This window comes from Phacochoerus africanus, chromosome 11, assembly GCF_016906955.1.
Source record: "Phacochoerus africanus isolate WHEZ1 chromosome 11, ROS_Pafr_v1, whole genome shotgun sequence".
Lineage (NCBI taxonomy): Eukaryota > Metazoa > Chordata > Mammalia > Artiodactyla > Suidae > Phacochoerus > Phacochoerus africanus.
The window spans coordinates 130,111,686-130,138,191 of record NC_062554.1 but is presented as its reverse complement, the minus strand read 5'-3'; the positions used below and the strand labels follow the sequence as shown (position 1 = coordinate 130,138,191).

The window sequence follows — 26,506 nt, the reverse complement described above, 5'->3', positions numbered from 1 at the left end:
CATTCTATGAGGCCACCATCACCCTGATACCAAAACCAGACAAAGATACCACAAAAAAAGAAAACTACAGGCCAATTTCACTGGTGAACATCGATGCAAAAATCCTCAACAAAATACTAGCAAACTGCATCCAACAATACATTAAAAGGATTGAACATCATGATCAAGTGGGATTTATCCCAGGGATGCAAGGGTTCTTCGATATCCACAAATCCATCAGTGTGATACACCACATTAACAAACTGAAGAATAATAACTATATGATCCTCTCAATAGATGCAGAAAAAGCCTTTGACAAATTTCAACACCCATTTCTTTTTTTTTTTTTGTCTTTTTGTTGTTGTTGTTGTTGTTGTTGTTTCTATTTCTTGGGCTGCTCCCGCGGCATATGGAGGTTCCCAGGCTAGGGGTTGAATCAGAGCTGTAGCCACCGGCCTACGCCAGAGCCACAGCAACGCGGGATCCGAGCCACGTCTGCAACCTACACCACAGCTCACGGCAACGGCGGATCGTTAACCCACTGAGCAAGGGCAGGGACCGAACCCGCAACCTCATGGTTCCTAGTCGGATTCGTTAACCACTGCGCCACGACGGGAACTCCCTCAACACCCATTTCTGATAAAAACCCTTCAGAAAGTGGGCGTAGTGGGAACCTACCTCAACAAAATAAAGGCCATATATGACAAATCCACAGAGAACATCATTCTCAATGGTGAAAAGCTGAAAGAATTCCTGCTGAGATCAGGAACAAGACAAGGATGTCTGCTCTCCCCACTACTATCCAACATAGTTTTGAAAGTCCTAGCCACAGCAATCAGAGAAATAAAAGAGATAAAGGGAATCCAAAAGGGAAAGGAAGAAGTAAAATTATCACTATTTGCAGATGACCTGATACTACACCTAGAGAATCCTAAAGACTCTACCGGAAAACTGTTAGCGCTCATCCATAAATTTGGCAAAGTTGCAGGATACAAAATTAATACACAGAAATCAATGGCATTTCTATACACTAACAATGAAAGATCAGAAAGAGAAATCAGGAAAGCAATCCCGTTTAGCATCACATCCAAAAGAACAAAATACGTAGGAGTAAACCTACCTAAAGAGACAAAAGACCTGTACTCTCATAATTCTAAGACGCTGATGAAAGAAATCAAAGATGATACAAATAGATGGAAAGACAAACCATGCTCTTGGATTGGGAGAGTCGATATTATCAAAATGACTATACTATCTAAGGCAATCTACAGATTCAATGCAATCCCTATCAAATTACCAAGGACATTTTTCACAGAACTCAAACAAAATATTTTAAAGTTTGTTTGGAAGCACAAAAGACCCAGAATAGCCAAAGATATCCTGAAAAAGAAAAATGGAGCTGGAAGAATCAGGCTCCCTGACTTCAGACTATACTACAAAGCTACAGTCATCAAAATTGCATGGTACTGGCTCAAAGACAGACATATAGATCAGTGAAACAGGATAGAAAGCCCAGAATTAAACCCATGCACCTACAGCCAACTAATCTATGATAAAGGAGACAAGAATATACAATGGAGAAAAAACAGCCTGTTCAATAAGTGGTACTGGTAAAACTGGACAGCCACAAGGAAAAGAATGAAATTAGAAAACTCCCTAACACCATACACAAAAATAAACTCCAAATGGATTAAAGACCTAGATATAAGACCAGACACTATAAAACTCTTAGAGGAAAACATAGGCCAAACACTCTCTGACATAAACGACAGCAGCATCTTCTCAGATCCACCTCTTAGAGTATTGACAACAAAAACAAAAATAAACACATGGGACCTAATCAAACTTCAAAGTTTCTGCACAGCAAAGGAAACCCTAAACAACACAAAAAGACAACCCACAGAATGGGAGAAAATCTTTGCAAGTGAATCCACTGACAAGGGATTAATCTCCAAAATTTATAAACACCTTCTGCAGCTCCATACCAAAAAAAACAAACAACCCCATCCAAAAATGGGCAGAAGATCTAAACAGACAGTTCTCCAAAGAAGACATACAGATGGCCAAAAAACACATGAAAAGATGTTCAACATCACTCTTGATTAGAGAAATGCAAATCAAAACCACTCTGAGGTACCACCTTACACCAGCCAGAATGGCCATCATCCAAAAGTCTACACACAATAAGTGCTGGAGAGGGTGTGGAGAAAAAGGAACCCTCATACACTGTTAGTGGGATTGTAAATTGGTGCAACCACTGTGGAAAACAGCATGGAGATTCTTCAGAAAACTCAAAAGAGAACTACCATTTGATCCAGCAATCCCACTCCTGGGCATCTATCCAGAGAAAACCATGACTCGCAAAGACACACGTACTCTGATGTTCGTGGCAGCACTATTTGCAATAGCCGAGACATGGAAACAACATAAATGTCCATCAACAGAGCAGTGGGTCAAGAAGACGTGGTACATATACACAATGGAATATTGCTCAGCCCTTAAAAGGAACAAAATACCGGCATTTTTAGCAACATGGATGGACCTAGAAACTATCATGCTAAGTGAAGTCAGCCATACAATGAGACACCAACATCAAATGCTTTCACTGACATGTGGAATCTGAAAAAAGGACAGACCGAATTTCTTTGCAGAACAGATACTGACTCACAGACTTTGAAAAACTTATGGTTTCCAAAGGAGACAGTTTTGGGGGTGGGGGGATGCTCTGGTGTGGGACAGAAATTCTATAAAATTGCGTTGTGATGATCATTGTACAACTATAAATGTAATAAATTCACTGACTAATTAAACAAAATCAAATGGAAAATTCCAGAACTAAAAAAAAAACCCTTGGAAAGTCATTAGAGGGTGACCTGGAGCCTGATTCAAAAGCACCCTAAGAAATTGTGTGACAGGCAAAAAAAGACTTCTGGAGTTCATCACACCCAGTGTGAGGTCTATGCAAATCCACCCCAAGGCACCAACTTCCCCCAGCTGGAGGCCATCTCCCTTCCCCACTGCCCTCACCCTCACTGGGCAGCACTGACGCTCGTGGGAGCCTGGGGAGGCAGCCAGGCCCAGGGCAGCTGGGAGCAGAGCAAGTTAGCCTGTTTCTACAGCAGGCTGTTCCCCTGTGCCTCTCACCACAGTGATGTGGTGACTCACTCTGAATAAGACCTCATAAATTTCTTCCTAAGAACACACTTGTCACTGAACCATTCCAACAATTTGGCAGGACAGGAGATGTGACTCAAGGCAGCAGAGCCAATAGTTAATCCTCTGTTTATAAGGCATTTCCCTGTCAGGGCTGGAGAGGGGCGAGGACCCCCAAGTCAATGTCACACATTCCATGTAGAGCTGGAAGGTCTACGCCCCCGCCCCTCAGATGAGGGATATAGGGACTTAGCCCCTCGGGCCCAGCTGGGATAGACCCTGCCCCTCACCCCAGGTGGCAGCCCTGTGGAGGGGCTGTGGTGGTAGATGGGGGTTTGAATCCTGGCTCTGCCAATTCCAAGCTGGGCAACCTTAAGCAGCTTCCTCTCTAGCCTCTCCTTTCCTCATCTGTGAAATGGGATTAACTCATGAGGCTTCTGTAAGGCTTCCGTGAGGCACACTGGGTAAAGAGCTTTGAGCAAAACGCCAGCAGGCAGCGAGGCCCCATGCTTGCAGCTGATAGCTTCTGTGCCGACTCCAGTCAAGGGCCACGTGTCTCTTTGGCTCATGACCACCGCCACTCGGCCTCCTGCCGTTCTGTCCTTTGCCGTCCACTCCACCTTCTCATGCTTTCTTTAGAAGAAAGAAAGGTGGCCACTCCTGCACTGTGTTACCCGACACACTCAACCAGCACTCCAAGGAGGTACTCTTATCTGTGGCTGGCAGGGGTGGAAACTGAGGCTGGGCCAGTTTGGGTGACTTCCCTGAGGCCACCCCCAGGGGCATGACAGAGCCAAACACAGCCGCTTCCAGGGGAAGCCCAGGATCAAGGACCAGCTGCCAGCAGGGAGGTTCCGGATGTGGCTGAGTATTTGTCACTGCATTCTTCCCAGGTGGCTCACTCTTAGGATGCTGGACAGCTGCCAAGGAGGTGTGACCGAGAAGGCAGAGAGGACTTCCTCAGAGGGTGCAGGGAGGCCACCGAGCTGTCATTCACCGAGTCCCTGCTGCGTGCCCCCCATGCCAACACTGTGCATTGTTCATGCACACACATGCCTGTGAGCCAGGCCTAGTGCAGTGCCACTTCCCAGAGGAAAATGAAGCACCGGGGCTCAGGTCAAGGGCCCAGTGCCTCCCATCAGTGTGGCATGAAGTTTGGCCAGAGCAGTCTGATTGGAAACCACATCCAGGTGAGATGACCTCAACCCACCACCAGGGGCAGAACTGGCGGACCCTGCGTTCCTTTAGGAGCCTCCAGGCCTCTCCCTAAGCGCACGCAGTGTGTGTGTGTGTGTGTGTGTGTGTGTGTGTGTGTGTGTGGCATCTCCCGCAGCTTCCGTGCATCCTGGGGGGGCAGGGGGTAGAGTGGCACAAGCCCAGGCGGGGTTGTCCACCGCAGAGCTACCCCTGTGTGTCTGCCGTGGAGCTGGACTGCATTAAAGGGGAAGGCGGTCCTGCAGCCCACAGGTCCTGCATCTCTCCCTGCATTAAACTGTCCCCACCCCACCCTATGAGGATGGGCACAAGCTCCCAGGGAGTTTTGCCTCATTCTCCTCGGCATCTCCATCACCTAGAACAACGCCTGGCCCTTAACAGACACTTGTTGACTGACGGACAGACTGACCGATGATGGTCTGACTGACAAAACCCAGTCAGGCCCAGGGGTACACAGAAGCCAGCGTGGCAGGGATTTGCTGGGCCACTGAAGGGTGAGGGGCCCACAGGGACCCCAAGCAGCTGCTGTGTAAGGAGCTGAGGTGGGTGGCACCGGCAGGCTAGACAGAAGGAACACGAGGAGAACTCTAGAAGGCACAGGTTCAAACTGGTTGAGGGCCATTGCCAACGAGAGAGGCCGGCAGGCTGGCCAGGGTGTCACAGTCTGGGAGTTCAAGGCTGCCCAGCCTAGTGCGGAGCCTGTGTCATGTAATGTCGAGGCCACAGAGCTGCCTCTGACGTGGAGAGTCCAGCCCAAGAAGGAGCTGTGGGTGATGGAAATCACCGGGCTGGGAGGTCGAGATCTGGGCTGCAATGACCCCCTCTCTGTTGGCAGTGTCTTCCCTCCTAACTGGTGCCCCTGAGACTGTCCCTCCATCTGTCCATCAGAGCTTTGCTGTCTGTGACCAGAGATGGCATCTCCCTCACAGGACTGCTGTGGATTCCAGAGCCTAGAACTTATGAGGGCCCTGGGCCCCCAGCCTGCCCCCATCACAGCCGAAGGCACCAACCCCGCCACATCCCTCAGAGCTCCTCGAGTGGGGACCTTCCAGCTCAGAGCACGGCACCTCTCCAGGCCCAGTCCCCCACCTCCGCACTCCATACCCCCACCTCCGCCCTCCACACCCCGGTCCTTCCAGCCCCAGAAGCCCAGCCTCCCTGTGGAGCAGTCCTGACACAGAAAAGGAACTCATTAGCACAACCACCAGTTCAATTCTCTCCACTCACTTCTCTGTGGAAACAACTTGCTGGCGCCCAGAGGTAGGGCTGCTCCCACAGCCTCCAGGCCCAGGGCGATGAGGATTGGGGAACTGCAGAATCCCGAGCTAATTAAGTGGAAGCTTCGCTCTGGGGGAACAGGCTCACATCCCTGCTGCTCTGAACACATCCCACTGAACAGATGCAACCTCTGGAAAATGTGGAGAAGGCACGGAGGGAGGTGAACGGCAAAGCCGATTAGAGGGCTTCAAAACGAGGTGCATGCGGGATGAAAGGTTAAGGCAACAGAAGCGCTACCCTCAAGGAAAGAGGACCAGGGCAGGCAATTTAACCACCTCCTCTTCTGCATAAAAGGAGATTCCCCCTTGGTCTGTTCCCTCCTCTAAGCCTGTGTAGTCTGGTCCTCAGTCCCCGCATCTCATCCATCTCTGCGCTCTATTTAGTTGTCAACTAGTTTTGACATTTAGGGAGCATCTCCTTTGTGCTAGACACGTTGCCAGAGTCTGGAGATGAAAACACCGAGCCTCTGCCTGGAAGGTCAATCGGGAGAAGTGGGTCCATGACCCCCAACTACTAACACTATGGCCTGGAGGACTAGAGGACTACAGGTCTTGTCTCAGGTCTCAGAGAGAAGGACGAGAGTTGGGGGGACAGGAGTTCATGAACAAAGTGGGCCCTCGGCCCCATCTGGGCATCCGGGGGCTTCCTGCAGGAAGTGACACCCAAGTGCAATCCTGAAGAATGACCAGGTGAGCCGGCAAGGACAGCTGGGAGGGCATTCCAGGGGGCGGGTCGCAGCCGGAGCAAAGGCCCAGGGCATCAAATGCCGAGGGAATACAGGCAGCTGCAAACTGCTGGGCTTTACCGAAGTAAAGAGCAGAGACTGGTGCGGTGAGGGGTATGGCCACGGGGACACACAGGACCCAGATCCTAAAGCCCTGACCCTGTGGTAGGGAACTGGGCTTTATCTGGATGCAGCACTTCCTGAAGTGTTCAGAATAACAGTTACATGCAGTATTAAGAGATGTCCCCCCACCCCCAAATAAAAGGTGCTTCTTGGTCAAATAAGTTGAGTGACATTGCGTTAAACTAGGGGTTCTCAAGGGAAGGGTGATTTGCAAAAGGGACTATTTGGCCATGTCTGGTGATGTTTTTGTTGTCCTGACTTGAGGCGGGGTGCCGCTGGCATCTGCTAGCCACACTCCAATGCACAAGACAGCCAGACAGAAAACTCAGCCCCCACCTGGCCCCACCCCGGGGCTCTCACAGCCCCTGCACAGGCCCCGCCAGACCTCTCAGTACTGTCATGGTCTGTTTGCTGGTTGCTTCCCCCCCAAGTCCCCTCTCGGGACAGTGCAGGTCTCAGCGGCTGGGTTCAGGTGTCAGTTTTGGGGGAGGGAGGGGGAAGGAATACAGGAGAAGAGAACGTCCTGGCAGGGCTGGGTTGAGGGGGTTGAGCTGCAGAGAATCTGGCTCTGGGGGTCGCAGGTGATTCCAGGGGGTCTTTCTATCCTAGCAGCCCTCACTGGCTATAGCTGGGGGGTGTGGGAATCAGACTCAGCCCTGAGGAGCTGGCCAGACCAGAGTCAGGGACCTGCTCCGCTGTGCACTGTGTGGGCCCTGGAAAGAGCAACCCCTGGGCAGCTTCCTCTCACCTGTTTTAATTGTCCCCATAGTATCCTCTAATGTCGCTATATGTAGATAGACATACCTTTGCCTTTTTAGGGCCACACCCGCGGCATACAGAAGCTCCGAGGCTAGGAGTCCAATCAGAGCGGCAGCTGCCAGCCTACATCACACAGATCACAGCGACGCTAGATCCAAGTCGTGTCTGTGACGCGCAGCTCAGGGCAACGCCAGATCCTTAACCCTCTGAGCGGGCCAGGGAATTGAACCCATATCCTCATGGATACCAGTCAGATTTGCTACTGCTGGAACCCAAACATAGCTTTTTTTTTTTTTTTTTTTTTAATCTTTTCTAGGGCTGCCCCCTGGGGGTTCCCAGGCTAGGGGTCTAATCAGAGCTGTAGCCACCAGCCTGTGCCAGAGCCACAGCAACATGGGATCCGAGCCACATCTGTGACATACACCGCAGCTCACGGCAATGCCGGATCCTTAACCCGATAAGCAAGGCCAGGGATTGAACCCGCAATCTCATAGTTCCTAGTCAGATTAACTGAGCCATGACGGGAACTCCGCCAACACAGCTATTTTTAAGTTTATTTGCCTGTCTCCTCTCCTCATTCCGCTTTCCACTGCAGAAGGTCAGCCTCACAAGGCGGGACTTTTCATCTGTATTGCTCACTGCTTTATTCCCAGGGTCTAGAATAGTGCCAGGCACATAGCATGGGCTCCCTTAAAATGTGCTAAAGCAGCAAATGCTGAATGTACAGACCTGAGTGCCTGGGAGCCGGGGCCAAGTTCTACCAGACATGCTCCTTCCCTCTTCTGCACTGGCAAACAGGGGACGTCTCAGGGAGCCTCCCACCTAAACCAGGCAGCATCTGCTCATTGTCCAGATGATTCCAAAGCCGCTTTGGGGAAGACGTGGGAACATCACCTGCACACCCCGGATCCTCCCTGATGGACTAAGCTGCTAGCTGAGGGGGAGGGAGCAGCTAGGATGACGCAAAAGGCCAGGCGGGCTGGCAGCCAAATGAAACCGTAGCCAGGTGACAGGACAGCGGCACGGACAAAGGCCTCACTGCCTCCTGGAACCACTGCCAAGCATTGTGACACTCAGGGCTAATCGCATCTGAGTGCGGTGCTGCAGGGGAGGGCCCACATGCTGGCAGGGCTTCCGTCACTGCCTGCTTGCTGGAGGAAGCCCATTTGTCACCACGTGAGGCCAACAGGGTGCTCCCAATTACATACAGGGAGCGAGGCCCAAAGCAGGGAGAGCAAGTGCCTCCTGGTCCAAAGGCAAGAAAATAAAAATCCGAGGGTAGAAGCAGGTGCCCGGGTCTAGCCGGGGTTGCCAGGGAATCTATGTTCATGGGGGTGGGGACCTGTTAACCCCCAAGGCTGCGGCCCATGGGATTTTTCTTAACCGTCGGCTCGTGGCCTGGGCTCTGGGCAGCAAGACTGTTAGAAACCTGGGTTCGAATCCCAGCTGACCCTCCACACTGGGGGTTCCAGGCTGCAGAAGAACTGTCCTTTTGAGCTTTGTGGCCTCAAACAAGTCCTTCATAAAAAGTGCATTGGGGTGAAGGGAGGGTTTGTCTGCTCTGCTAACCTAACAGTTTACTGGGAGTATAAAAGTCGGCCGAGGAAGGGCCCTGGCAACCACAAAGCACGGAGTAGAGGTAGGCACGAAGGGGTTACCAGTGTGCCCTTTCAGGGAGCGGGCTGTGCAATAGGGAACAAAGGCAGTTGGGGGTGGCCTTCGGTTATCTGAAACCAACTGGCTTTCATGGCATGTCTCTCATCTCCAGAAGCTGTGATTTTTTAGAATCACATTTAAAGCCCATTAATGGACAACCTCATGGAAGCCCAGAGATGCACAATTCATTTGGGTTATTCTGAATAATTCCTTTAGGCAGATACATTTATATTCAGCTCACAGTCCCGTGGCAATTCTCCATTTGTTAAAACTCATACAAATGGAATCCTTAAATAACACCAAAACTTAGGTATTACCATGCTCATTTGATAGGACATAATACTAAGAGGCTCAGAGAGCTTGGATGAGTCACACGGCCGGTTTGTATCAGAGAAAGGCTTTGGGTCCAGGCCTCTGATTAGAGGTTAGATTCGTGTCAACTGTATAGATGTGACTCTCCTTCCAGAGTCCCCTCCTCCCCTTCTCTATTGGAGTCTTTGGTTTGGGGCCCACTTTGGCTGTTTACACTGCTTAACCGGTTTATTGGGAGACTAAAAGGCAGCCGTGGAAGAGCCCTGACAAACCTAAGCAGAACTGTCCTTTCGAAGAGGGCAGTCTGGAGGAGAGAGCTCCCCGTGGGAGGAGCTAATGTTCCCAGAGCTGAGCACGGGCCGCTTCCCCAGCAGGTGCCACCCCACTGGGGCCTGAGCATGGTAGAGCAGCTCACAAGGTGTGCAGCACACCTGCCCTGAGGCCCTGCCATCCCCGGCAAGGTGGACACGACTATCCCAGACTCCGGAGTGGCCTGAGAAGGGGGTTTCAGTAGATCTCCTTGATATGAGACGAAGGACATCCTCTCTCCTTAAAATCGGTGCAGTTCACTTACCTCCCTGTGGAGAGCTTGTGTTTGGGTTGGAATGCTGAGAGTAAAGCAGAGGCAAGAAAACTTTCATTTATAATAAAGGTGAAAGTGGGAGGTTCCCATTGTGGCTCAGTGGTAATGAGCCTGGCTAGTATCCGTGAGGATGTGGGTTCGATCCCTGGCCTCACTCAGTGGGTTAAGGACCCAGCATTGCTGTGAGCGGTGGTGTAGGTCACAGATGCAGCTCGGATCCCGTGTTGCTGTGGCTGTGGTGTAGGCCAGCGGCTGCAGCTCTGGCTCCACCCCTGGCCTTGGAACCTCTATGCTGCAGGTGCAGCCCTAAAAAGCAAAAAACAAAAAACAAACAAACAAAAAAAAGATGAAAGTGCTCTCATATTTTTAAATGACACTTCATATATTACCAATCAAGTCTGCATCCATTAGCAATTTAACTTTTATAACAGCCCTATGAGAGTAGCTATAACCTGTGAGGTATTATTATTCCCATCCTAAAACTGGGGGAAACTGAGGTTTAAAAGTGCCCAGGTGACTTGTCCAAGGTCATAAGTCTGATACATGGAAGAGAAGGAACAGAGACCTGGTTCTTCGATCTAAAAGTTCAGGGCTTCACAAATGACAACTTTTTTTCTTTTCTTCTTTTTTTTTTTTTTTTACTTTCCACAGGTGAGAAGTTAATGAACAGTAAATTCAAAGGTTGATTAAAGGACTTGTAAAGGGAATCCCCTTAAATTCCTGGTAGCATCACTACTTTTCTCTGCAAATCATAAAATCAGGCTAATGGTGTCTAGTCAGCCCTCATCAGAATATAATCCAATATCATAGCAAATGATATATGAAGACAGAAGGTATGTATTAAGAGACTCACTGGTGATTGCTCAAGGTTAGGTGCATGGGCATTGCCTTTCCAGGTCTGGAGGGTTGCTTCAACGAACATTTCTTTCTTGCCACAGCTGGCAGTGGCTTGATGTGGGATCTCAGTTCCCAGACCAGGGAATGAACCTGGGCCACAGCAGTGAAACTGCCAAGTCCTAACCACTAGAACACCAGGGAACTCCCTTTTTTGGGGGGAGGTTTAAGGCTGCACCTGAGGCATATGAAAGTTCCCAGTCTAGGGGTAGAATTCAAGCTGCAGCTATCAGCCTATGCCACAGTCACAGAAATGTGGGATCTGACCCAGTCTGTAACCTACACCACAGTTGATGGCAACACTGGATCCTTAATCCACTAAGGAGAGCCAGGGATCAAACCCACGTCCTCATGGATTCTAGTAGGGTTCGTTACCACTGAGCCACAAGGGCAACTCCCACCCTTTCTTTTTTTTCTTTTTTTTAAAGAAAAAGGACCCTGACTTTTGAAATGTGGCAAATGGATCAAGGTAGAGCAAGACTTAGAAGGCAGATTTGCAGCCACGTGGATGGACCTAGAGATTATCGTATTAAGTGAAGTAAGTCAGAAAGAGAAAGACAAATACCATATGAGAGAACCCAGAAATAAACCCAGACACCTATGGTCAATTAATCTTCGACAAAGGACAGACGAATATAAAAATGGGAACAAGACAGTCTTTTCAGCAAGTGATGCTGGGAAAACTGGACAGGTGCATGTAAATCAATGAAGCTAGAACACTCCCTCACACCGTGCACAAAAATTAATTCAAAATGGCTTAAAGACTTAAACATAAGACAAGACACCATCAAATTCCTAGAAGAGAACACAGGCAAAACATTCTGACATCAACTGCACAAATGTTTTCTTAGGTCAGTCTCCCAAGGCAACAGAAACAAAAACAAAAATAAACTATGATGGAGGATAATGTGAGAAAAGAATGTGTGTGTGTGTGTGTGTGTGTGTGTGTGTATACATATATATATATATAAAACTGGATCACTTTCCTGTACAGCAGAAATTGACAGAACAAATAAATCAACTATAATAGAAAAAATAAAAATCTAAAAAAATCATATGATATCACTTACGTGTAGAATCTAAAATGTGACTAATCAAACTTAAAACCTTTTGCACAGCAAAGGAAACCATAAAAAATAAAAACAAAAAGACAACCCATGGAATGGGAGAGAATAGTTTCAAATGATGCAACTGACAAGGGCTTAATCTCTAAAATATACATACAACTTATACTACTCGACAGCAAAAAAACCAACAACCCAATTAAAAATGGGCAGAAGACCTAAACAGACATTTCTCCAAAGAAGATGTACAGATGGCCAACAGGCACAGATGAAAAAATGCTCAACATCACTAATTATTAGAGAAATGCCACCTCACACCAGTCAGAATGGCCATCATTAACAAGTCAACATGGAGTTCCTGTCATGGCTCAGTGGTTAATGAATCCAACTAGGAACCATGAGGTTGAGGGTTCAATCCCTGGCCTTGCTCAGTGGGTTAAGGATCCGGCGTTGCCGTGAGCTGTGGTGTAGGTTGCAGACTCAGCTCGGATCCCGCATTGCTGTGGCTCTGGCGTAGGCCGGTGGCTACTGCTCCGATTAGACCCCCAGCTTGGGAACCTCCATATGCCGCGGGAGCGGCCCTAGAAAAGGCAAAAAAAAAAAAAAGACAAAACAAACAAACAAAAAACAAATCAACAAATAACAAATGCCGGAGAGGGTGTGGAGAAAAGGGAACCCTTTTACACTGTTGCTGGGAATGTAAATTGATATAACCACTACGGAAAATGGTATTGAGGTAACTCAGAAAACTAAATATAGAACTACCATATGATCAGGCAATCCCACTCCTGGGCATATATCTGGACAAAACTTTCATTCAAAAAGATACATGCACCCCTATTGTTCACTGCAGCACTATTCACAATAGCCAAGACATGGAAACAACTTAAATGTCCATCGATGGAGGAATGGATTAAGATCTGGCACATTAACACAATGAAATACTACGCAGCTGTAACAAAGAACAAAACAATGCCATTTGCAGCAATATGGATGGAATTAGAAACTCTCATACTAAGTGAAGTAAGTCAGAAAGAGAAAGACAAATACCATATGATTTCAAGTATCTTGAATCTAACATACAGCATAAATGAACCTTTCTCATGCACATGGAGAAGAGAAACAAACTCATGGATCTGGAGAACAGACTTGTGGTTGCCAAGAGGGAGCAGGAGGGAGTGGGATAGACTGGAAGTTTGGAGTTAGTAGGTGCAAACTATTGCATTTGGAGTGGATAAGCAGTGAGATCCTGCTGTATAGCACAGGAACTATATCTAGTCACTTGTGATGGAACATGATGGAGGATAATATGAGATAAAGAATGTATGTGTATGTATAACTGGGTCACATTGCTGTACAGCAGAAATTGACAGAACAAATAAATCAACTGTAATAGAAAAAATAAAAACCTAAAAAATACCATATGATATCACTTATGCATAGAATCTAAAATATGACACAAATGAACTTCAATACCAAATAGAAACAGGCTCACAGACATAGGAAAGAGACCTGTGATTGCCACGGAGGAGTGGGGAAGGAGTGGGATGGACTTGGAGTTTGGGATTAGCAGATGCAAACTATTATATTAGCATGGATAAACAATAAGATCCGACTGTAGAGCACAGGGAGCTATATTCACTCTCCTGTGATAAACCCTAATGGAAAAGAAAATGAAAAGCATATATGTATAAGAATACGTATAGCTGAATCATGTTGTGGTCAGCAGAAACTAACACTGTAAATCAACTATACTTCAATAAAATCAATGTAAAAACAATAGAAGGCAGGAGCCTGGATGTAAGGATGTAGCTGAAACTTGGTATGAGGTGGTGGGGCTGAACCAAGGAGGCGGCTGTGGGAATGGAGAACAGCAGAGAGATCTGAGAGCTTAGGAGGAGAAGGGCAGGATCAGTGGCCACAGTTGTGCTGGGATGGGAGTGGGGAAAAAGGAGTCAAGATAAGAATGCTAAGGAACCTGGCTTGGAAACCTGGGCGAATCCCAACCAAGATGTAGAAATCTTGGTGAGGAGTTCAGCTGAGAGAAAGGAAATACTGAGTTATTTCCAGAAATTGTTCTACACATAGGCTTTGTTCTGAGAATCTTAATATACGTGTAGCTGTAGGTATACATAGATACAGACACATTTTTTTTCCATTAATGTGACAATATCTGCCCATGTTATTACAGACTCTTCATAAGCATTATTTTTAATAAGGGGAAAACCGTAAATAAATATGCAAACTGTCAGAGAAAATGAATCAGATGTGATCATTGAAGAGGGTATTTCATACACTACACACGTACAAGAGCAAGTCAGGTGGCCAGTGGGCCCATCAACAGCATCTTCAGAGCATCTCCTGGGAGGGGCCTGTTCTTGGTGCCATGAGTGATACAGAGAACACATGAAGAGCCTATGGTTGTACCCAGGAGACTCAGGAGTCCCAGCACTGGCCAGGGTGTGGCCTTGGTCACAGGCAGATAACCTAAAAAGGGGCAAGGGACCCAGAGGGAAGTCGGCCTCTTGGAATGGGGAAGGATCAGGGGAAGATCTGCCAAGAGCTGTGACTCTGAAGGGCATCAAAAGAAAACTTCCCCAGCCAGCTGGGAAGAGAAAATGCGCCTGTGCCTTTGAAAGTATTTTGTCATCTCAAAAGCTGAATGCAAACTTAAGGGACTATTATGATCCACATTCAAAACCATCAATTTAAAACCGATGGAAGTTTTCCTCACCTATAAAGCCACAGGGGTGGAAAGGAGACTTTTTACTACACTCCCCTTTGTACTTTTTGAATAATAATTTTTAAAAATTCTTCTTTTTTTTTTTTTGGTCTTTTCTAGGGCCACTTCCCGTGGCATATGGAGGTTCCCAGGTTAGGGATCTAATCGGAGCTGTAGCCACCAGCCTACGCCAGAGCCACAGCAACGAGGGATCCGAGCTGAGTCTGCAACCTACACCACAGCTCACAGCGATGCCAGATCCTTAACCCACTGAGCAAGGCCAGGGATCAAACCCACAACCTCATGGTTCCTAGTCAGATTTGTTAACCACTGCGCCACGAAGGGAACTCCTAAAAATTCTTTAAATGTATACAAATCAATTCTCTCTTATTCACTAACAGTAGTGAGAAACAAGTCAGGTGCCAGGATTTTTTGAGTTGTCCAGAAAGAAATCATAAAGAGAAGGCAATACTGCATCTCGCAGTGACTTCATTCAAAAAAAAAAAAAAAAGATGTCTATGCCTAGAGTGACAGTACATGATCACATATTGAGGTAAAAGAAAATGAGCCAGAGTAGCTATGGGGGAAGGGGCCTGGCATCAATGTATAGGACTTGGATTCCAGTTGGGCTAAACTTCTTGGTGCCTCAGTTTTTTCATCTGTACCATGAAGGATCATTACAAAACTCCATTGAGATAACCTTCATGAAGGCAGCTCACACTCAATGACCTGCAACTCTGTACATGTCTGTTTGTTGAATCTTAGAAATACCAACTTTCACATGTATCCACAGAACTGCTTTTGACTACAAATAACAGAAAAACTTGACTATAATGCCTGAGATAAATGAGGGCTTTTTTTTCCTCACTATATAACAAGAAGTCTCTGGAAATAAGCAGTCAGGGCTAGGACAGGATAGGTGACCAAAGACCATGTTTGTCTAGGAACATTGCTGTTTTAGCATCAAAAGTCCTGCATCTCTAGATACCCCTGAGTCCCAAACAAGTCAGGCACTTGGTCAGGTTAGCAATAACAGTCATCAGAGATGCCATCAAGAACCACAGTATTTGTGGAGTTCCCGTCATGGCGCAGTGGTTAACGAATCCGACTAGGAACCATGAGGTTGCGGGTTCGATCCCTGCCCTTGCTTAGTGGGTTAACGATCGGTGTTGCCGTGAGCTGTGGTGTAGCTTGCAGACGCGGCTCGGATCCCGCGTTGCTGTGGCTCTGGTGTAGGCCGGTGGCTACAGCTCCGATTAGACCCCTAGCCTGGGAACCTCCACATGCCGTGGGAGTGGCCCAAGAAATGGCAAAAAGACAAAAAAAAAAAAAAGAACCACAGTATTTTATTCTTTTTCAGTGGCCATTCTGACTGCTGCATGTTGCCTCGCGGTTACAAAATGGCTCTTGTACCTCCAGAAATCATGTCTGCATTCCAGGTAAGAAGAAAAGGGAAGGGCAAAAGGATCAAAGAAGTGTGCAAAGGGCAAAAGGATCAAAGAAGGATCTTAGAGAAGTGTGCTTCTTCTTCCAGAAAGAAAACTTTCCTTAAAGACATATCTTATTGGCCAGAACTGTTTTACACACCACCCGCAGCTGTAAGAATAGCTGGGAAAAATGAATATGCATTTTGTTTCCAAGCCTTCAGTAGAAGAAAACGAGGGGAGAAGGTCATGAAAGGCTTTTGGGTGGCCGATCCCCAGTGTTTGCCTCCCTCCCTCCCCTCCCTCTTTATTTTCCCCAGCCAATGTCAAGACCAGGCTGTGAGACAGGCATTGTGCTAGGGTCTGCAAAAGGCCAAAAGACGAATGAGACACAAACCCCACACCCAGTAAGGAGACACAGTCTGGCACAGGCTGACTTAAGACAGAGGGGACTAGTCAGAAGAGAGCCACGAGAGAGCGGGAAGGGCTGTGCTGGCAAATCTTGCCCAGGATGCATATGGGAATGACAGGGCTGGTGGATCAGCCAGGTAACAACGAATATGAGGTGCTTTCCAAGTAAGGATAAACCCAGGGGTGTGAGGGTGGGGTTTGGCCACAAGAAAGCTCCGGGAGGAAGAGCCAGTGGGTGTGAGAAGAAGGAATGTGCCTCAGGTCATTGCCACAGCAGTAGGAAGCTGTTCTGAAACAGCGTGTGCCTAGGAGGAACCTGAGTGGCCTTGGAGTACACCCAGCAAAGAGGGTACGAACGCTCATGGAGGCAAGTCACCTCAAGTACATGAGATTCCAAACCTGCCCTTGCGAAAGAGGAAACCAAATTTATATCTTCTGTCTGAGGATCCTGCTGGGTGCCCACGCCCACATCTTACTCTTGTTTCCTACCCTTTTGGTCTCTGAAGCCACCCCTTCTTCCTTCCCAGCTCCTCTGCTTCCCTGGGTCATTGCTGGATCCATCTCCAGGCCTGGACCCGGCCAGCCTCTGAGCCAGGCAGTGCTGAGGGAGCAGCCTCCACTGCCAACTAGAGCTGGTGCCTGATGCCAGCGACCTGCCCAGGTTCCTGGGCGAGTGGCAGCATGTCCCACCTCGCCTGCTGGTGCCGACCTGGGTCACAGTACAGTCCTGCCTTAATCTGCTCTCACGCTGCCACTGAGCTGTGGGAGGGGAGCCGTAACTGTCCTTCACGTACTTTCCATTATGTCACAGCAACACGGGAAAACAGCCCTGCAAGGTGGGGAAAGAGTTAGCCCCAGGTAGCCAGGGAAGGGGTGAGGCCAGAGAGGGCAGGTAAACTGCCCGGGATCACGCAGCTGCTCAGTGGTAGAAGTTTCAAACCTGGGTTGGATTCCAAGGCTCCTGCTTTCCCCACCGGCACCATTTCTCTACACACAGCCAAGCTCTCTCCCCAGGCTCCTTTCCTGAAAACCTGTCTGTGCCCAGAGCCCTGGCCCCGAGGACATGCTCTGATGGAAGGTCTTGATCACCAGAGACTGTGATGAAGTTTCATTTACTCCTCCACTCGACACAGACTTACTGAGTATCCCTTGTACGTCAGGCACTGTGCTGGGCTGTTGTGTTGTTTTCTGGTTGCCTGAATCTGCCCGTAGCTGGGCCTGCTGGCTCCAAGGATCACTGACTGCCAGAATTTACTCTGTCCTCAGGGCACCATGCAGAGCTGCCTGTGGCCAGCTCAGACTGGCCCAGGGGCACAGCTGGACCCTCTTCTATTTCCCCTGTGCATTAATGTCCCACTCTGGTCTTGCTTCTTTTCCTTTTCTGCGAGATCTGTTTGCAGTCTGGGCCTGGCATGGTCATATCTGAGCCTGTTCCAGGTATGCCAACTCAGCTAGTCACTGCTGTCATCAAAGTAAGGCCATCAGAGGATGGGAAAGACGTGAAACTGCCCTAGATCCACCTGATTCTTGAAAAACGATATGGTGGAAATGGAGATTAAAGGGGAATATATTTTGTGGGGGAGGAGCTTCCAGTAATCACCCTCTCCCCTGGGGGAGAGAGAGTCCTAGGCAGATGCCATGGAGTGGTAAAATGACCACCACGTGTTTTATAAATATGTCATTTTCTGTGGCTGCATAAGATTCCATTATATCGGTATGCCACAATTTGTTGAACCTACACTTTTGGCTCCCCTTCCATTCCTTCCTTTCATTTTGTCCTATACAAGTAATACTGAGATGAACATCTTTGTACATAAATAGTTGTGCCCACAAGCTGCTTTTTCCTCGGCGGGATTCTGAGGGACAGATCACGTTGGTACAGTCCGTCTCTCTTTCAGAAAGAAGCAACAGGGGAGCTATTAGTCACCACCAGGCTTCCTGACCAGGGGTTTTGGGGGTACCCAAAGGGGGAGACACCGAAGCAGGGGGGCATAAGGACCCCACAGCTTCACTTATGGTTTTTCTCTCAATGACCTCTGCTTCATTACCCCAAACTCTTTAGTTCAGAAATCTGCTGACACCAGCTCAAGCAAACAAAACAAGTGCAGATAAAAATGCTGGGCAACGGAAGTTTCCATGGTGGCTCAGTGGTAACCAGCCTGACTAGTATCCATGAGGATTTGGGTTCAATCCCTGGCCTCACTCGGTGGGTTAAGGATCTGGGGTTGCCGTGGCTGTGGTGTGGGCCTAGCTGTAGCTCTGATTCAACACTCATTCTGGGAACTTCCATATGCCGCAGGTATGGCCCTAAAAAGCAAAAGAAAGAAAGAAGAAGAAGAAAAAAAAAAAAAAGGCTGGGCAAGAACTTAGCCAGTCCTCAGAGAGGGCCTGGAAAAGAGGAGTCCTTCCAGACTTCCTCCTCTCCTCTCCCCAGCAGTCCCCAAGGGCAGTGGGTCTCCAACTTGAAAGTGTATCAGAATCCTCTGCAGGGTGCATGAAAATACTGACTGCAGGCAAGCCCACCCCCAAGTTTCTGGCTGAGCAGGTCTGCGGCAGAACTGAGAACCTGCATTTCTCACACCTTGCCAGGGGATGCGGATGCTGCTGGCCCCAGGAGCACGCTTTGAGAACCTCTGCTGGAGCCCAACATGAGGGCTGGGGGCTGGGCGACACCCTCCAAGACGGCTACCACACGCTGCTTTCTGGGGGAATCCTGCCTTCTCATCGTGATCCTGCCCAGCAGCAACAAGGCAAGATGTTACCACCTCCTGTCAGAAAGAATCCTCCCCCAAGAAACACCCGAGAGCAGGGCCAGATCACTATGGCCTTCCCCTGAGGTTCTCTCTCCCTCAGGGCCTTTTTCTGAAAACCGGACTCAGCCTCTTCCAAGGGAGTTCTCTCATAGCCAGACTTCCTTTCCTTTGGCAGATACCTGAGTGCTGGACTGTGGTTAAGGTGGTCTCTCCCTCTCAGGCCACTTGCTCCAAAGGGCTCCTCAGTTCCAGCACTGGTCAAGCAGGGATTGCTGGGGAAATTTGAGGCTGGAGCCCTCCACAGGATGTGGCTGCCTGTGGTGAGGCAGGGCCCACCCATGGCACTGGAGGCACATCAGACAGAGGCAGCCAACAGGGGAACTCACCGTCCATTGTGATGGCACAGAGGAGCTCACACTCTGGTGAAAGCAGTGAAGGGACCTTCACGAAAGTTCCTATAAAATTACAAAAGAAGAACCAAACTTTATTGTGTGTGCTCCTACTTGTGTGGGCCCCAAATGTGTTATGTTACTTCCTTATCATCTGACTTAACCCTTCCTTCAATCCTATGAATGCAGAGATGGGTACCATTATCCCTAACATACAGATGGAGCAATCGAGGCACAGAAAGCCTGGGTTACTTGCATATGCTCTTAACCACTACTTTTAGCTGCTTTGGGGAGAAGCTAGAAAACCAAAAAAAGGGTGGAGGAAAGAAAACTAACACATATTTTCTTTTACTCGATCATTACATTAACACTCTATAAAATTATCCTCATTTTATAGGTGATGAGATGGAAGCTTGGTTAAGAAGTTTCCCAAGGTCACACAGCTGGTAAGAGATGCCCCAGGCATGGAGCCCAGGTTGGTAGCCCCCAAGGCCCAAACTCCTTCCACTCGAACACCCCGCCTCCTGAGCGGGATTAATTGTTAAGTGGGGAAGGGGGAAGCTTCAGTGGGGCTGGCATCTGAACTAACTAGTCAAGTAAGGGTTCAATGCACAGAGATGGGCAGGCCATGAACTAACTCTTGGGGCTTGAAAATGCATGGCCCATCTGTCCATAAAAGAAGGGCAATAATGGCACATCCTTTTAACAGACTTCTAACTAGACAATAAAATTTCAGATCTGGGGAATTCCTGTCATGGCTCAGTGGAAACGAATCTGACTAGGATCCATGAGGATGCAGGTTCGATCCCTGGCCTCACTCAGTGGGTTAGGGATCCAATGTTGCTGTGAGCTGTGGTGGAGGCTGGCAGCTACCGCTCCAATTTGACCCCTAGCCTGGGAACTTCCATATGCCATGGGTGCGGCCCTAAAAAGAAAAAAGAAAAAAATTAAATTAAAAAAATATATCAAATCTGAATATTCTGACATGCAAAAAAGATTACAAAATAAATATGCATTGAAAACTCAGGATATAAAACTAGTTACAGTAAAATTCCAATGCAGTATATCTATTTCTATACCTCGATTTCTACCTCCTCTTTATAGAGAGATGACAGCCTGGAAAATATACTTCATCGCCTTAGACTTTTCAGGAGAGTAGGATTATGAGTGATTTTTATTTTATTTTTTACTTTTCCAGGTGTTTTTCAAACACAATGATCTTGCGATACTGTCAGAGCCATTAAAATAAATATTATTTGTTTACACAGACGCAACGGCACAGATTCTTCCCCGACACCATCACGGAAGGAGAGGATAAAATTCCTCATCCCATTCTGACCCTCTTCCTCTCCTGTCTTCCTACCTCACAAGTTGATTTTCCAAGACTTTTCATTCGTGAGCTCTTGGTATTTAATTCACCTGTTCAGAAACAGTTTTTGTGTGAGGGTGGGAGAGACGGCGTTCAACGGCATCTGTTTGAAGGCCTAGGGAGGGCTCTAATTTAGCCACACCTGGAAGCCCTGGTTTTCTAGAGCTTTTCTCATCTAACCAGACTGTGGTGTGGATTCCCCTGGAATCCTCAGCAGACCTCTGAGCTTAAGACCGTTAAAACTCATCTTGCTGTTTCTACCTCCCTTTGCTTTAAATTATTGCCTGTGCAAAAAACAAACACAAACTCAAGTTGAAGTTTCTAAGATCTTTAAAAGGTTTTCAAAAATCAAACCAACCTGGAACTTAGTGATGTATAATGACAAAGTTGACTCCATGTATCTTTCTTTCTATGATTTTATTCTGGTACAGTTCCATTTGTATTTGGAACAGTTTGATACATATACTAAAGTGTTAAAGAATTTTAGAGCTAAATGAAAAAAAAAATCATGTACAAAAAATGGCTGCCAAAGATTGAAACAAAGTAGATTCAATTTAAAAACTAGTCCTTGGAAAAAAAAAAAGAAAAAGAAAAATAATTCTATGTATCATTGTAAGGCAAACATTTGGATAACTAATAAAAATTTCACTTTAAAAAAAAAACAACCAAAAAAAAACTAGTCCTTGGGTTGACTTAAGAATTGAAACATTTTTCCCCCTAGATTTAAAAAGCACCTCTGCCCCTCCTCTCTGCATCATTTTTTTTTAAAAGGTCTTGAGTTCCATTTTCAAAATAAGTTCTATATTTTTAAGGGTGACACATACCACATAACCAGAAACTGCCCTTGGCTTGGAAAATCTCCCAGTTCTCATAAACATGCAATCACTAGTTCCTTTCAGGATGATGAATACTATTGATTGGCTCCGTTCAGCTTGTGACCCAGCAGTAGATTAGACATTGGCTATAAAACATCTCCTTATGAATTTTTCATTGGCTTGTGTGTCTGGAGAGCTGGGCAGCTGCCTCCCCAGTGCTCATTCTCTCGGCTTGCCCTCCCTCCTCTCTGTATCCCAGAGCTATGAGGCCATTCTGCAGCGCCGCATTATTGGATCAGAGCAGTTAACTGTATAGTCTGATTTTCTGAGTCAAATCCAATTTCTTTTTCAGGTACTGCAGGCTTACGAGTAGTCATGTGCTTTTTGTTTTGCGATGGCATCACAGGATTACTAGCAGAGGCAGTAAACTGAAGTCATTTCCCATTAACCGTATTCCTCATGATACTAAGAGAATGTGTCACTCTGAACTTGCATCCTGGAGCATTTTTCAGGAGAAAGCGTGCTTTCAGCAGAAAAAAAAAAAAAAAAAAAAAAAAGGATGACAAAGAGGCAAACTCTTGAGAAACACTGTGTCAGGCACTTTCCGGTACCTTAGCTCCTGATTCTCCTAACAACCCAGAGAAAGGAGGGATGTTATTCCCCCTTCTACACTGGTGGTAACTGAGAATCTGAGAAATACGGTAATCTCTACTTGCTGAGGATTTCTCAAACTCACACTGAAACAGGTGGAAAGGTGAAACCCAGGGACTCTAGACTTGATCAGATGGGCAGAGCAAACCCAAGAGTCACCTTCTTCTAAGAGAACAGGGAGGGCTTCACTCAGAGCAAACTGTCTCCTGCTACGTCTCCCTTGATTCTTATGTTCTAGATCTGGATAAACTGAAAGATTCAAATTCTGATGTCTAGAAATAAGGCTTTAGTCCCATCAACACCTATATCCAGGTGAAACCGAATTAGTGTAAGCTTTAAGCACCAATCTGAGGGAGGAAACACCACCAGGTCAGAATGCAGCCCGGCCCAGGGAGGTTGCTGAGGCAGGGTTGGGAGTGCGGGGGTATTAGCTGCAGGTGTGTCTACCAGCCTTCTCTCTCGTGCATGGCCCTCTCCTTGGCCTCGCTTTCTCTGCAAAGCACGGAGAGCCTGTGAGAAATCTGTAACTCACAGTGAGTGAGAGCTCTGAGTCCCTATACTGACTATTGCCACATGGTTTGTGGTATGCTTAAGAGGAAGGGGAAAAAAAAAAAGAGAGAATCAGGAAATGCCGCACTGTAAATGAAAGTGAGAATCTTTCCTGGTTACAGCCTCTGCTAAGGGAATCTAGACTCTGCTCAGGAACAGAGGCTACTTTTTACAAAGTGTATGGTTAGGGGTTCATCTCAGTCATAGTAACCTGAATACCTGAGCCATGAGCCTGTGATTGCCAGAAACAATGATGCCAAAAAGAAATCTTTCTCTGTGTCTGTTTCCAGGGTGTTCATCACCATAGCACAACTGCTTTTTTAAAGTCTTTATTTTTTATTTTATTTATTTATGTATTTATTGGCCGGGCCCCTTATTGGCATGCAGAAATTTCCGGGGCAGGGACCAAACCTGCACCACATCAGCAATCAGAGCTGCTGCAGTGATAGCACCAGTTCCTTAACCCACTGCCTCCACCACAAGGGAACTCTGTGCACCACTTGCTTCTGAGTCTTTGATATAAACCGTTGGATTAAACTGAAGACCAGAAACACACCGACACTTAGCTAATCTTTTCTCCAGAGGCCAGTTGAGATGATTATGTTGACGGGCGGCAAAGACTAGGTTGTTTTTGCTCCTGGATATTAGGTCTTTTCTAGATCCACCCCTTGACTTTATACTCTTAAAGTCCCAAATGCCCCAAGAGAAATTCCAAAAGTTAGTTATCTGAGACATACTGAATAGAAACATCATGCTGTGGATTCTTCAAAACTCATTAGCCTGGCACCTTCATTGGTATGGTTGTGATTTTCTAGACAGCAGCTGTTAGCACATCCATTTCATGGATGTCAAAGACTCAGCGGATGACAGACAGGATTCTTTGCCACTTTACTGAACATCTCATACTAACTCCAGTTTCCAAGCCTTCAGAACTTTCCTGGAAATTTGTGTTTATTGTTAAACTTTTCATCAAAGAAGCTGTACACAGTATTGCATCAGACAGGAGGATGTCATTCTGGAGCATCACGGGTGACAGGGTAACTCCACGTATCTTCCACATTCCTGCCTAGACCCACAGTGCTCAGTCTCAGTGGACATCCCTGCTTCCTCTGTTTTATCCTGAGCAAATAGCACCCATGGAAGAACATCACAGAATCACTTCCTTACAGTCAGGTCCTCCTGTGGTCTTAGAAGTCTCATGTCCCTGAATTTGGACTTTTCTTAGTGGAGTAAACAAGCTAATAGTGCCCCTTGAGAGAGCTCACTAGCTCACCTCCAGCCCTTAATGTCTTTTAAACTTGGAAGGGATCTTAGAGGTCACTGCGCCTAACGCCAATATTAAAAATGAAATGGCTCTTAAGGAAAGAGTCTGCTATCAAATGATGCTAAGAAAGATAAAGTTCAACCTCCTTCTTTGAAACTACAACTGTGACGATGGAGGCTAAAAGGCAGGAGAAGATCTTGGAATCACATGGGTATTCCAGCACAGTCTTGCTCTCATGACAAAGATGACCAAAAAGTGACAGGGCATCTGGAGAGACTGTTGTGTTTGTCTTGCAGTTTGCGGGTAAAAGAGTGGGTTGATTCGGACGACTATGGTGAGTTCTTCCTTCCTCCTAGTCCAAAAAGGTGAATGGCCAACTACTGCCTGGCCGTGAGAGGGCCTTTCACGAGAAAATCACAGACGGTGAACAGTTATTTTTTATTGTGGCGGAAAGTGTTTTTCTTAACCAGCGGTGTGACCATGACACAAGAGAGTGGTTCTGCTTTCAGCTCAGAGAAACAGTGGGGGAGAGACGAGGAAACAAGCAGAAAAGAAACATTTTCTTCCGGCTTTAAGGTGGGCTATCCACCTCCACCGTCAGGGAATCGCTTTCAGGATCATCTTGGAAATCTCATTCGCCCTTGACCCTCACATCCACTGCAGTCAGAAGGAGACTTTGCTGGGCCACTTGAAGGCAGTCCTCATGCCTGTGATGAAGACAACACAGGCCGTGTTCCACAGGTTGAACTCTGCCTTCTCTTTCCCACTCTGACTCATTAAAGCCAAGCTTCAAATTCACCTGTCCTGCTATTCCAGCCCCTCACGATTCTAGCTTAGAAGCTACTAGTAGACCCATCCCACCATTAGGCGGAGACCTTACTCACCCTCCAGATTCATTCCTTAACCTGATCCCAGTGCCTGGCACGGGAGAAGAGGTCAGTGATCTCAAGGAACCAAGCTGGTTACTTCCGTTGCTTCTGGCTCTGATCTTTGTGTGCTTCTCTTCTGCTTCATATGTAGTTTCTCTCAACCTGCTGTCTTGGGCTGTCCTTACATGTGCACTTCTGCATCTTCTTTCACAGAATCCAGTCCACGCTGCTGCTCTAGGAGGTCAGCAGCAAGTATTTGTTGGCAACCGAGGGTGCCATGGGACCTTGTGTGATAGATGGACCCTACACAGGACTAGCGTGTGGTCTGAAAATCTAGGCAAGTTATTCACTTAATGGTGAGGCATCTGCAAAGAAACTAGTCAAACACCTCTCCTTTCTCTCTCTTCCCACCAGACTTCTTGAGAGAGTAATCTTTCCTCCCACCATCTCATACCTCGTCCAGTCAAATCTGATTTCGTTTTCTACACTCCCTCCACATATAGGCAAACTCTGAAGTTCTCATTCTGCCAGATGTAGTAGTTTTCTTGAATTCTAGCCTCTCTAATCTTCCTAATGAATTTGAGGCACCTGTGAACTACCATCTTGAAAATCTTCTTCCATGGTCTTTGGAGCGATTGGAATATAGTTTGCCTCCCCAAACCATCTTATTTCTATCTCCTGGCTCCTCTCGTGCCTTATTTAAAGCACAAATATATCCCAAGATCTGCCGTCAACTCAGTTTCTTTCCCTTTTCTATACCTCCTTTCTGGTGGTCTCAAATACTCCTACTGTTTTAACTAATATCTCTATGCAGATAGTACCAGCTCTTCACACCCAGTCCAATTGATGTGCGAAGTTCTGTGTTCATGTTTTCAACCATCTGCTGGATTGCATTATCTAGATAATTCTCCTAGTCTTTCAAATGCATCAGTTTAGAAGCATACAAATTTTCTCCCCCAAACCAGCCCCCTTATCCTAACTTCTCTATTAATATTTGTGAAAGAAAACATGCCACTAACATTGAAATAAGTTCAAAACTGAATAATTCTGTACTCCTCCACCTCTCAGTCCCATACCTAGCGAGGTGACAATCACTGAGGAGACGTCTCTAACGAGGTGGCATTCCTTTAACGCCGGACCGTGGGGATGTAGTGTGGGAAAAATAAAAATATATACGTGGAGAGAAGGAGGGAGACAGAGGAGACTGGTCTTTTCCCTGAGAACTTAAAAAAGGGAGGACAGAAAAGCATTCATCTGAGGAATTTTTACTGAATGCCCATTAAGAGCCAGGCATTGTTCTAGGTGACAAAGTCCCTGGGTATCACCTCCAAAGTGTCTCTCAAAGTCAACTCCGGACTAATTCAGGTCTGTTAGAACGTCCAGTTCAATATTTTTTAAATGGGCTTCTCGCCTTTAGTATTGTATTTTCCTACCAGTAATTATCACTTTAGCTGTTAAAGTAGATACTATAAAGAAGCGTTTGTCGACCTTAAATCATAATCTAAATTTCCTTTGTATATGAACATTTCATTTTTTCCTTCATCTTTTTG

The 26,506-nt window shown here is 46.9% G+C and overlaps 1 long non-coding RNA gene across 2 annotated transcripts in view; it reads right to left on the bottom strand.

The window, feature by feature from the left end:
* The window catches only part of LOC125111304 (uncharacterized), a 92,970-nt gene that overhangs the window by 40,831 nt on the left and 25,633 nt on the right, over positions 1 to 26,506 (bottom strand). For both annotated transcript variants that reach the window (XR_007130853.1, XR_007130854.1), the window contains exon 2: positions 19,437 to 19,505. This is a non-coding gene — a long non-coding RNA (uncharacterized LOC125111304). The remainder of the gene's footprint in view (positions 1 to 19,436; positions 19,506 to 26,506) is intronic.